Source organism: Tinamus guttatus, unplaced genomic scaffold (assembly GCF_059628265.1).
Source record: "Tinamus guttatus ecotype Peru unplaced genomic scaffold, ASM5962826v1 Tinamus_guttatus_pri_ptg000240l, whole genome shotgun sequence".
NCBI classification, from domain to species: Eukaryota; Metazoa; Chordata; class Aves; order Tinamiformes; family Tinamidae; genus Tinamus; species Tinamus guttatus.
In genome coordinates this window covers 7335676-7346202 of record NW_028288774.1, presented here as the reverse complement: position 1 = coordinate 7346202, position 10527 = coordinate 7335676, and positions in this window count along the sequence as shown.

The following is a 10527-nucleotide window of genomic DNA, read 5'->3' as shown; positions in this document are numbered from 1 at the left end:
ACGCGCCGCCTGACCCGGACGTGCTCGCGAACGCGCTGGAGAGCCCAGCCAATGGCGAGGCGGCGCGAGCCCCGCGCGGGCGCAGACGCCTCACGGCGCTGTTGCCGCGGCAACGGCGGCGCCGCGCGCGCCCCCTGAGGGAGCGGCGGCGCGCGGCACCCCCTTACTCACCCCGCCCCCCGCCGGGCGGGAGCTGCTCGCGCCCCGGCCGTTGGTTCAAACGCCAACGGTCACCGCAGGGCAGGGGCGCGTGGAGGAGCTGGGGACGGGCACTAGCCACACAGCAGGTATCAGACTCGGCTGCAGAAGATATTTACCCCTATACAGAAATGCCATAAAACAACAGTTATAGCATAGTCACACAGACACTGATACTCAGAAGTTAGTTCTCAGCTCACAGGCCCTGCCTCTCGGCAAAGGCCCCCATTTCTAGCTGAACCTATTCAAATGAGAGAGGGGGGAAAAGTAAGTTCTGTGAAAAAGTAATCTATAAATTTGAGTATGTATTTCACTAGCACTGGATGGTGTGATAACATTCCTACAGCTGTTTAGTAACAGTTTGGCCAGCTACTTTTTAAATTTAGTGTTCCCACCCCCCACCTTTAAGTCACAAATAATGAAGCTGTGATTCTTCTCTGATAAAATTTCTGAATACAGACCTGGTCCCTAAGCCTGAATCTTTTGCATGGGTAGGGTCCATCAGAGAACTGCACAGAGGTGTATGAGTAAAGTATTTCCAGAATGGAGTTCTTAAATTTTATCCTCTCAATTATAACTGTAGATGCATTCATGTATTAGCTTGAAACATGGCACAGATAGCAACATAAGACCACTCTCATTGTTTCTCAAGCTGCACAGAGGATAAGACTACAAGCTCCACCAACAGGTTTTTACCAAAAAGATAAAAAACTGACATATTGCTTCAACAGCTTTTGAACCCTAAAGCAAATATGACTGCCTTGTCACAAGAATGTCACAAGTATTTAAATGCTAATTTAAAATGTAATTATAAATCACCATAATACTATTATAGTAGCAATGACTTATTTGCAATGCCATATGTTCTATTCTAAAAGCTAGTAATATTTTTGTTACATTAACATTTTGAATCTGAACTTTTGATAACTGATTTAATGTAGCAATTATTCTGACATGAATTCACACCCATCTGAGCAGGTATGTACCTTAGATACTGCTTGCAGGGATCTTCTCATGCTGTTGGAAAGTGGATTACAGCAAAATTAATGGAAAGAATGAAAGAATAGAAAAGAAAGAGAATAGAATAGAAAGAATAGAATAGAATAGAAAGAGCATACTCGACAAGAAATGGGTAGGACAAAATTATTGTCTATGCTTTTTTCTTCATTAAAATTCCATAGTTATGCACAGTTATGTGCTAATAGGGTTGTCAGGCCTTTCTCACTTATACACCAATTTTCTACAAATAAACTACTTGTTAGATTATTATAATTGATGCTGAAGCAATTGGGACTAGGAGACCCAAAAGTCTGCTCCTTCGGCTCTTGTTCATCAGTTAGTTTCTGTAGTAAACTATTTTTTCTCCTGGAAAGAAATAGTTATAATCCCCAAAACACTAATTCCATGTATTTTTTTTTTTTTTTGCTTGTAGAAATAATTATTCATTGAATATGGAGGGCAGAGCCAGATCAAAAGAAATACTTATCCCTGAAAACATGAAACCTGAAGTTAAAAAAGAAAACATAATTTTTGCTAAGAGCATATCTATTAGAAACACTAATTTAGGTTAACTTGACAATTATTACAGTACTACTCAGCAAGCTGAATACACATAGTAACAAAACATCACTTCCAGTTTTGTAGAACCTCTTCAAAGTGTAAAATGCCATGCTACTGAAAAAAGCATGTATTTAAGTGCTTAGAAACATTCCAGAAAAAAATGACTTGTTTCTTCTTGCTGCACTTCAGTTTTCTTTCATCAAAATTAGTTATGAAAATTTAAATTGCTACTTTAAAACTTAGAGTGCAAAAGGATATTAAAAGTGTATACTGATAAAAGCCACCAAAAATAACATTTTAAAGCTTCTTTTCATCATGCTTTTTTGTTTCTTGGCTGGAAGAATTTGTGTAGGCCCTTTTTTTCCCAGAAATAAAAAGTCAGGTTAAAAATTGAGCTACTTAAATAAAGACCTCTACATGCCAGAGTATCACTCTATGCAAGTACAATATCCTTATATTTGAGGGGCACATGCTTAAGTAAATAAGTCCCTACTGAAAACATGTGGGCAGTCAGAGCAAGGAATTTTTAAGAACAAAGTTTCTTTGTTCTTGGTTACATTAAAAAAAGCAAAAACAGCAATAAATTTAATTTTTTCATGCACCAATTAAACACATTGTAATGAAGCATGCCATCATTTCAGTAGTCAACTAGCAATCTTTAGAAAAAAACTTTTTAGAAAAAAGTGCTCTCACACAGTGCTGGGTAAAGCTTAGTGTTATAGGTCAGAGAGCAGTACGAGCTAACTGCTGCCTGAGTGGAGGATTACTGAGAAAAACCCCACTGGATGGACAGCCCCACCATACCCAAGCAAGACAAGATGGCTGCCAGCTCTGACCAGAAATCTCTTTTCTCAGTGATGAAACAGATCTAAGATCAAGCCAGGCACACAAGTCCATGATACAGAACCAGGTCCAGCGATAGTCAATTAGGGCAACCACAGCCCAGTAACCTATAGGAAAAACATGGAGCTAAAAAACAACTGAGGTAGAACCATGAAATCACATCAATAAAGCACACAGAACCAGCTAGAGTCCTGAAAGGAAGTAAAAGCCTCTGGCTGAGCTTAAATAAGATCCTGAGCTCGTGTGCAAGGGCTTGTGGGTAGGGTGCAGGTGGTGCCCATCAGGGCCCTTACGGTTTATTATTGCCCTCAGATGCCTATTGTTGTCTTTGGGCCTTGGGGGAGGTGGTGTTCTGTTTTTGCTGTGTGCTCTGTGGTTTAGGATGGGTAAATGGCTAAGCTAGTGGTTGTTTTGTGTGTTGAAACTGTATCTGGGAGGCTAGTTAAGTGTTCTCATTTTTGGGGGGAAATGGGGGGTGGGTTAATAACTCTTGTTTTGTTAGCATTGAAATTTTGTGTTGTTAAAAATAGGTTGCTTTAACTGTTTGATGAACTATCTCTTCTCTTTTAGTGTTTTTTTTTTTTTTAAAGTTATAATGTTTGGTAGGAGAGAAGTATGGGAATAGGTGTGTATTTCTGTTTTACACTAATGGTTTAATTAAGGATATTTTATTTCTACTAAGAAGTACCTTGTATGCCTACTAAAAAAAAAAGTTTTCTTCCCTGATGGTAGGTTGATTGTTAAACAGTTATTGAATGCTAAATTAATTTTAGCAATAAATATCTAAAAATAAAAATATGCTTAGCAGAGGCTCTTCTTTTCCTGCAAAGGTTTTTTGGGGAGTTACATAGTAAAATTGCTAGTTTAAAGTAAATGTCAGAGATGACTAGCATACCTATTGTATATGATCCATAAATGATGTATATGAAAGACTGTAGAGATGTCTAATAAAACTGCAGCTTTGAAATGAAAACAAAGTATTATTGACAGCACATGTAGCTTGTTTGTTAGAGTGCATTAGCGTCTTAAAAATCACATCAAGGTTATATATAAAGAAATGCATTTTTTTGATTTATGTGTGATTAATTTAAAGAGTTAGGGTGTTCAATGTGGGTTTGGGGTTTTTTCTTGTTTGTTTTTCAGAAAGTCTGAAAAAGTCTGAAAGTCTTGCTCAGTAGAGCAAGAGTTTTTTATGGTAGTAGTGAGGAGGAAGAGGTTTTTTTTTTTTTTTTTTTTTTTTCTTCTGCCAGAGGTTTCTGCCAGAAAGTTTTTTCTTGGGGGAGGGAGGAGGGAAAGAAAAAGGTAGAAAATTTAGAAAAACTAAGCAAGTTTCTTTAATGAACTAATTTGAAAAGTGTTTTTTTTTCTAGACGAAACTTTCTGACTTCCAAGTGAATGCTAATGTGTACTTGTAATTAATGTTAAGAGTTCTTCAGACTTAAGAATAGGTACAGAAAGCCATGTTGTCTGCTGTTGTAGTTGCACTTTTGAAAAGCTGTGATGATACTAGATGGATAATGTCTATCTCTAAATTATTTTCTTCTTGTTCTGTGTCACTATTAAAACATTCCCTGAATTCTGTGCATGTTTGGGGCAGGGAGGGAGGTAACTTGACTTTTTAGCAGAAAGTTTAAGGAAAGGAAAACAAATTATACAAGCAAGTACTCGAGCAAAGAAGTCAGTTTCAAAAATAACAGTGAACACTTGTGCTGAAATTCTCAGAAAGGATGAAGCCTGAGAATCAGCCTGAAGATGAAGAAAGCTTTTGGGGTATGTCCAAAAATCTTTCTCAGTTTCCTGTGGTTAGTTGTTTTTGTCAAATTCATTAACATGCAGTATAATGTAATGTAACAATATAATATAAGTTACCTATTGACTTCTATTTATAGAGTATAAATAGGAAAAAAAAAAATCCTTGTCCCTAACATTTGTGCTATTTTCTTTGATGTTTTTGTTTCTATGTATATTTTCATTTTCTATTCTACCCAGACTTTTCACTGTTGATTTTAAGCACTTGATATGGCAGTGCTTACACAGAACAATGCCCTTTTTTTGGGGAGGGGAAGGGAGGATTGGGGAGGAAACGGAGAACTCTCGTGCAAAATGAAATTGTAATGATCTGTTCAATATCCTATGGCTGCAAATAACATCCAATCACTGTGTGTTATTTTGGTTTTGGTTTTTGTTTTTAATTGATGTACTTATATCAATTTCTTTTGCAGAATGAAGAGCTATTCTGAAAATATGGTCTTTTTCTATGGTGCTTGAAGATATCAAGAGTTAAACCCGAGATCTGTATGAGAGAAGAAAAAAGTAGCATGTCATGGATGTTGTGGTATGTTTTATTTTCTTAAATTGTTTTCTAGAGATGAAAAATAATTTTTTCAATTACTGTCAGTCTGGCAAAGCTGAAGATATGCCCTTTGTTAGGGTTGTCAAGTTTAAGGTATTCCAGACAATAACAAGACTTCACTGTTTTAAAAAGCTTTGCAGTTGCTGCCTGGCTAGATGTTCTTGCTATCTGTTTGAGAGATTCAAGTTTGAAATTTCAGGTTCATTGTTGATTTACTTTGAAATCTCTTAATCTTTTTGAGTTAACACATAAAGCAGTTCAAAAGCTGATTCCACAGTCTTTTTGTTATCAATTTCATAATAACAAATGCCAAAATGAAGGATTTCTCCTGACAAGAAAGCTTGTAGAACGGGGACCTAAACTTTTATAGGCCATTTAATGTGGGTATGTTGTTTCAAATTTTTGCTAGATTGTGGAGACAGGAGGCTATGTAATTGAGGAATAAACAAAGGTATACTTTACAAGGTGAAGTTCAAAGAATTTCTAAAAAGTGTCAAGAAAACATAAGGAGTAGTGCACTTGTCGGGACGAGGGGAGAGAATAATAAACTCTAAGTAACTTACAATTTTTTAGTTTATTCTCCTATTAACAAACTTAGATCTCCATGGGTGTTTCCTTTTATCAATAAAGGATTTTTTTTAAAAAAAAGCTACAGATTGAAAAGTAATTAGTCCAAATTATAGCATTAATTGTTAAAGGCATTAAGGTTTTTATCAAGGTCTCCTTTCTGTACTCATTTCTTATTTTCGTATAACCTGTTTCCTCCCTCCTTTGTAATGTGCCTTGTTAACATCTTTTGCTTGTTTGTTGAGTTGAAACTGCTAATTCTTGCTGGGAACACTACGAACTGTAGGCCTGGGGAGGGGAAATCAAGGTTTTAAAGTTTTTTTTTTTTTTTTTTTGTTTTCTCCTTTTTAACATGGGAACTATTCTATCAGAATTCATTAGTAGCTGTGCAGTAGGTATACTTTGCGTAATGTAATTCCACCCAAAAGGAAGTGATGGAATTGAAGTTGATACTAATGGTTCCACTGTCTATGGACATATTAATCTGTCTATGCATATTAGTAATAGTAAGTTTTTTATCTTTTGAATTTTATAGATAGAAAAATCTGTCAAATACTTGAAAGCTTCAGTGTAACTAGCAGTGGCTTATTTACTTTAAGAAGTGTCAATTTGGTGTTTCTTTTCTGCATTCCATGTGTTTATTTCTACATTTTTCTCAGGAGGCCTGGAACATTTTCTTCAGTTGTTTGAGAATGTGGATAGATGCCCTACTTGAGGACTGTTTTCCTATCTCCTATCAACAAGTAGCTTAAGTTTACAGTTAACTTGATGCATTCAAGTAGAGTCATTGATTTGTAACTTGACTAGCCATGTGTCTAACAATCTTTTTGAAATAAGGTATCAGATGGGAAAGGAACCAGTACCTTTTATCAGCCAGAAGTAAGCTTATTTTAAGATGTAAGGGGATATTTAGCACTAGCTCACTATACAAATTTAGGACTTATTTCTGTATGCTGTTCTGCAGGTGTTTTATTGGTCAAATTCTTATGCCATATGGCAAGTGGATAACTGCTATGTAAGCAGCAATATCTAACTATTTAATAGTAACTTAAAGAACATGAACTGTAACTTTCCACAGGCAGGTCCCAGTATTGGAAGGTTGGGGGATAAACATTATGGTCTGGGAAAATCATGTATAATTATATATTGGCAGGTATCCCTCTTTTTCAAGATTCACTTAATTTAGCATTTTCTGATATATCAGGGTGATAATACAGGTTTTGGACTTAATGTTAACAGTGCATGCTGTTAAAGCAGTCTAGGCTACAGCTCCCAAGAGTAGCGCGTTGGCAGAGTAGAAAGACTATACTGTGAATTGTCGGAATATTCTTGTTTTGAGTCCTCTTAGTAGGACACTATCTGACATTCCCCAGATGAGTAAGATCTAATTAGTGAAAAGAACGGAACTGGCCTCTTGAAATGCTGTGTATGGAGTTCTTCTTGAAGTTGAGATATGATTTTTACTTGCCAAAGGGCATTACCATCCCCAAGTCCTCTGCCACTGGAGTTGCCCTTCATGATGTAGTATGTTTATAAATAAATAGTGTTTCTAGCCCCAAGCTCAGCCTGGGATGTGAAGTCAAGCTGTGTTCTTTCTGGCTTCCACATCACCATTAATAGAGCTGCTGCTGGAACTTGGTCAAGAATTCTGTTGATTTAGGAGCCAGGAAAGAAACTCCGAGAACTATGTTGCCTCAGTAAGGATGAGTAAAAGTTTATTTATATCAGTCAAGTGACTATGAATGCATGCGGATCAGATATTTTAAATTAAAGAAGATGCCACTTTCACTAGTTATGCTTTCTGATCGTGATCTTGCTAGGCATGAGATGGCTTCTGTTTTTATCTGGCAGATTGTTTTGCAATGTCAAGACATATATGGCATTTGTACTGTTCTAGAAATGAAACTTGAGAAACACATTGAATTAGTTTATATTAGTTAAATATTGCGTATGCATAAATGCTTTCTGTCAGTCAAACATAATTTTAGTGAACCTGACTTCATGTATACAAAATTAGTAAATACATTTGACAGCTATGTGATTAAAGTCTAAAAGACCAGATATGTCTCTAGATTCTCATGTTCTTAAACAGGTATATTTAAGATTAACAGAGCTCTTCAATAGCACTGAAGGCTCTTTTTACAGTATATTTTTTTCTTAGCTGCTTTCTTATTTGTGCCATTTTGTGCAAAGCCCATGTATGTGGAGTACCATTCTTGCTTTTAGATGTTTCATTAATTTGTCTGAAAAACTCTAGGAAAGAAAATTTTTCATCCCTCAAGGCTATATTTCATTTCTTAGCTTTCTTTGCTTTTAAGGCTTTCCTGAAAACTTAGCTTGAATTTCCCATGCTAAAATTTGATTCTGTTATGTCCTACTCATCGGTACCTAGAAAGCCTGTCTTAATACCTTTCTCTGAGGCCCTATGGGCATGCAGATGGAATTTATCGCCCTTTGTAAATTGGTGCTGCATCGTGAAAGGTTCTTCTATACCATAATAGAATTGCTGAAAATCCTGAAATGTTTGAATTTACATGTATATAAAATGATAGCATCAGCTTCTGCAAACATTTCTCTTAATACATATTAACCCTAATTAAAAAAAAAAAAACTGCATGACCATCCTTCAGGAAAGGTCAGTGATGGTGATTTGTAATAGTGTTTTTACAAATTAGGTAGGGAATATAATTCATTTATATGGTCTCTTAAGGACTGTTGAGATACTGTAAGAATACAAAAAGGGAAAGAAGCAGCCAACTGGAGCAGACTTTTATCAACATGCCAAAAGTCTTTGGCAGACCAAGGATTGGACACTAGTAAGCACTGGGCAGAAAAGTGCTTATTAGTGACCTGTATCAGCCAGCTATTGTAGCATGGAAGGCTGAGGAAAGCTGTGGAGCTTTTATTAACTTCAGACCTCTGGATCAGCCCTATCCTGAACTAAGGCCCCTTAAACTCTTGCCCTGGGCAGTAGAAGAGATCTACTTAGAGCACAAATATGCACCTTCTCTGAACTTATCTTGTCCTCTGCTGTAAACCTAGCAATTCAGCCTAATATCTTGATCAGAACAAGAGCTTTTTGACTAATTTTTCTTCACTTTCAGGAGGAGAGGACATAATTGTGCCTTATGCAAGTGTCTTAAAATTTTTCTGTGAAAATAATCAAGTAGTGTGAGTATCAGCAGAGGGCAGTATTGAGGTATAAATAGGAAGTACTGTTTTAAAAAATAGTTTGCTTTGTTAATTTGAACTATTAAGGGATTCTTAAGAGTTTGGAGTTAGGATCAGCTAACTGGAGCTACTGGGAGTCTGCAAAAGACAGCAAATGAGCCAGAACGTAAACAGTGTTTTTAATATTATTTGGAGAAGTGTTGTGATTAATCAGAGGAGCTCCTATTCCCGTGACTGAAACTAATTTTGGACTAGGAGGAAGGGGTATTAGTTTCTATAGAAGCTCAAACTTTTAACAGAATTGTGCTGTTTGCAAGCCTTTTCAGCCTACACCAGGAAATTTTTCAGAAGATGAAAACTGCCTTTTATAAGCAAGGAAAGAACTCTTGAGTGTTTTAAAATTGGTATTTAAATGCCTGCTGGTCTGTAACCTGTGATTGTAATTTAGGTGACATCACATCTAATTTTTTAATGAAATTAATAGCCTCTTTATTATGAGGAATTAACTTATCCTGGGGTTAAGGGCAATGCTCTAGCTTTGTAATACTTACTGTATTATGCATCCATTCTGAATTTTCATTTTTGAATTTGGTAAATAGACTAAGATAGCAAGACAGCATTCATTTATAGGGTGCTGAGAAATAAACATGTGGTTCATAGTAGATATAAAGGGTGTTTGTGTGATGGAGCTTTTGAAAAACAGATCTTCCTAGATGCCTGACTGCTACTTTAGTATAAGCAATAGAGTTCAGTCAGATCATGAGCCATGTTCATTTTGACTGTTGTCCCACAACAGAAAATACTGATTTATGAGGAATTTGGTAAAAAAAAAAAATGAAAAGTACTGCTGGGGCCTTAAAGTGATGCAGACAAACCCAGTACTGCTCTGCTATCAGCACCCAACAGAGGCTGGGTATGGTGTGTCTTCTGACTGTGATCAAAACTTCAGCAGCATTTATATGATGTTGTATAAATATAGCTATGCTGCTTCAAGGCCTGCACAGCTTGGGTGGACCCAGCTTGTCTATGTGCACTGTGCTTCCCCAGTGCCTCTTGGTCCTGGAGCTGTACAAGTTGGTTTTTTGTGCCACTATCATAGTGTCTCTGTACTGTAAAAGTTGGAGACAAGTCCAGGCAAGTAGATAGTATAGTTCAGTTGCTGTCAAGGAACTCTGAGCTGGTGGATGGGAATATTTCTCAAGTAAGGACAGTATTAAGTGAGAGCAGAGACTCAAATTGTTCTGTTACTTTAAAATGTTTCTTAAAAATTCTGAAATGCCTTACTTTCAAAGTGCTGAAAATCTATTTTTGTTAATTAAACTTTTGTGGTTTAGAAAATCTCTAGATGTTTTCTATTCAGTATTTTTTCAGTATCTTTTCTACTAAGTATTTTTGTATCAAATATGCAGATCAACACTATCAACTGTAATCAATAAGCATCTGTAAAGTATTCAGGTGAGAATGGCATGAATTATAAAGCATTTCTGTGGTTGGTTTTAAAGGATGTATGAACTAGAAAACGTGAAGTGCTGCAAGGGAGCAGTTTAGAACAGCTGCTTATGACATAAATACAGTCTAATTTGAGTGCTGACAGTGACCACTGAATCCTGACTGAGACTAATATCTGGATTTTAAGCAATACAGAATTCACAAGTTTGGTGTTCCAAGAGTCTTAGTATGGGAAGGAGTGCTATTGTAAACTTGTGTCTTATGCAGTAAGCATAGCTCAGAAAGGGGATTAGGGTCAAAGATGAGAGATTGACTGAACCTTAATAATGTGGGAGTTATGAGTGACCTTTGTTTAAATTGTCACTCTAATTCACAAGAGTGGTGAA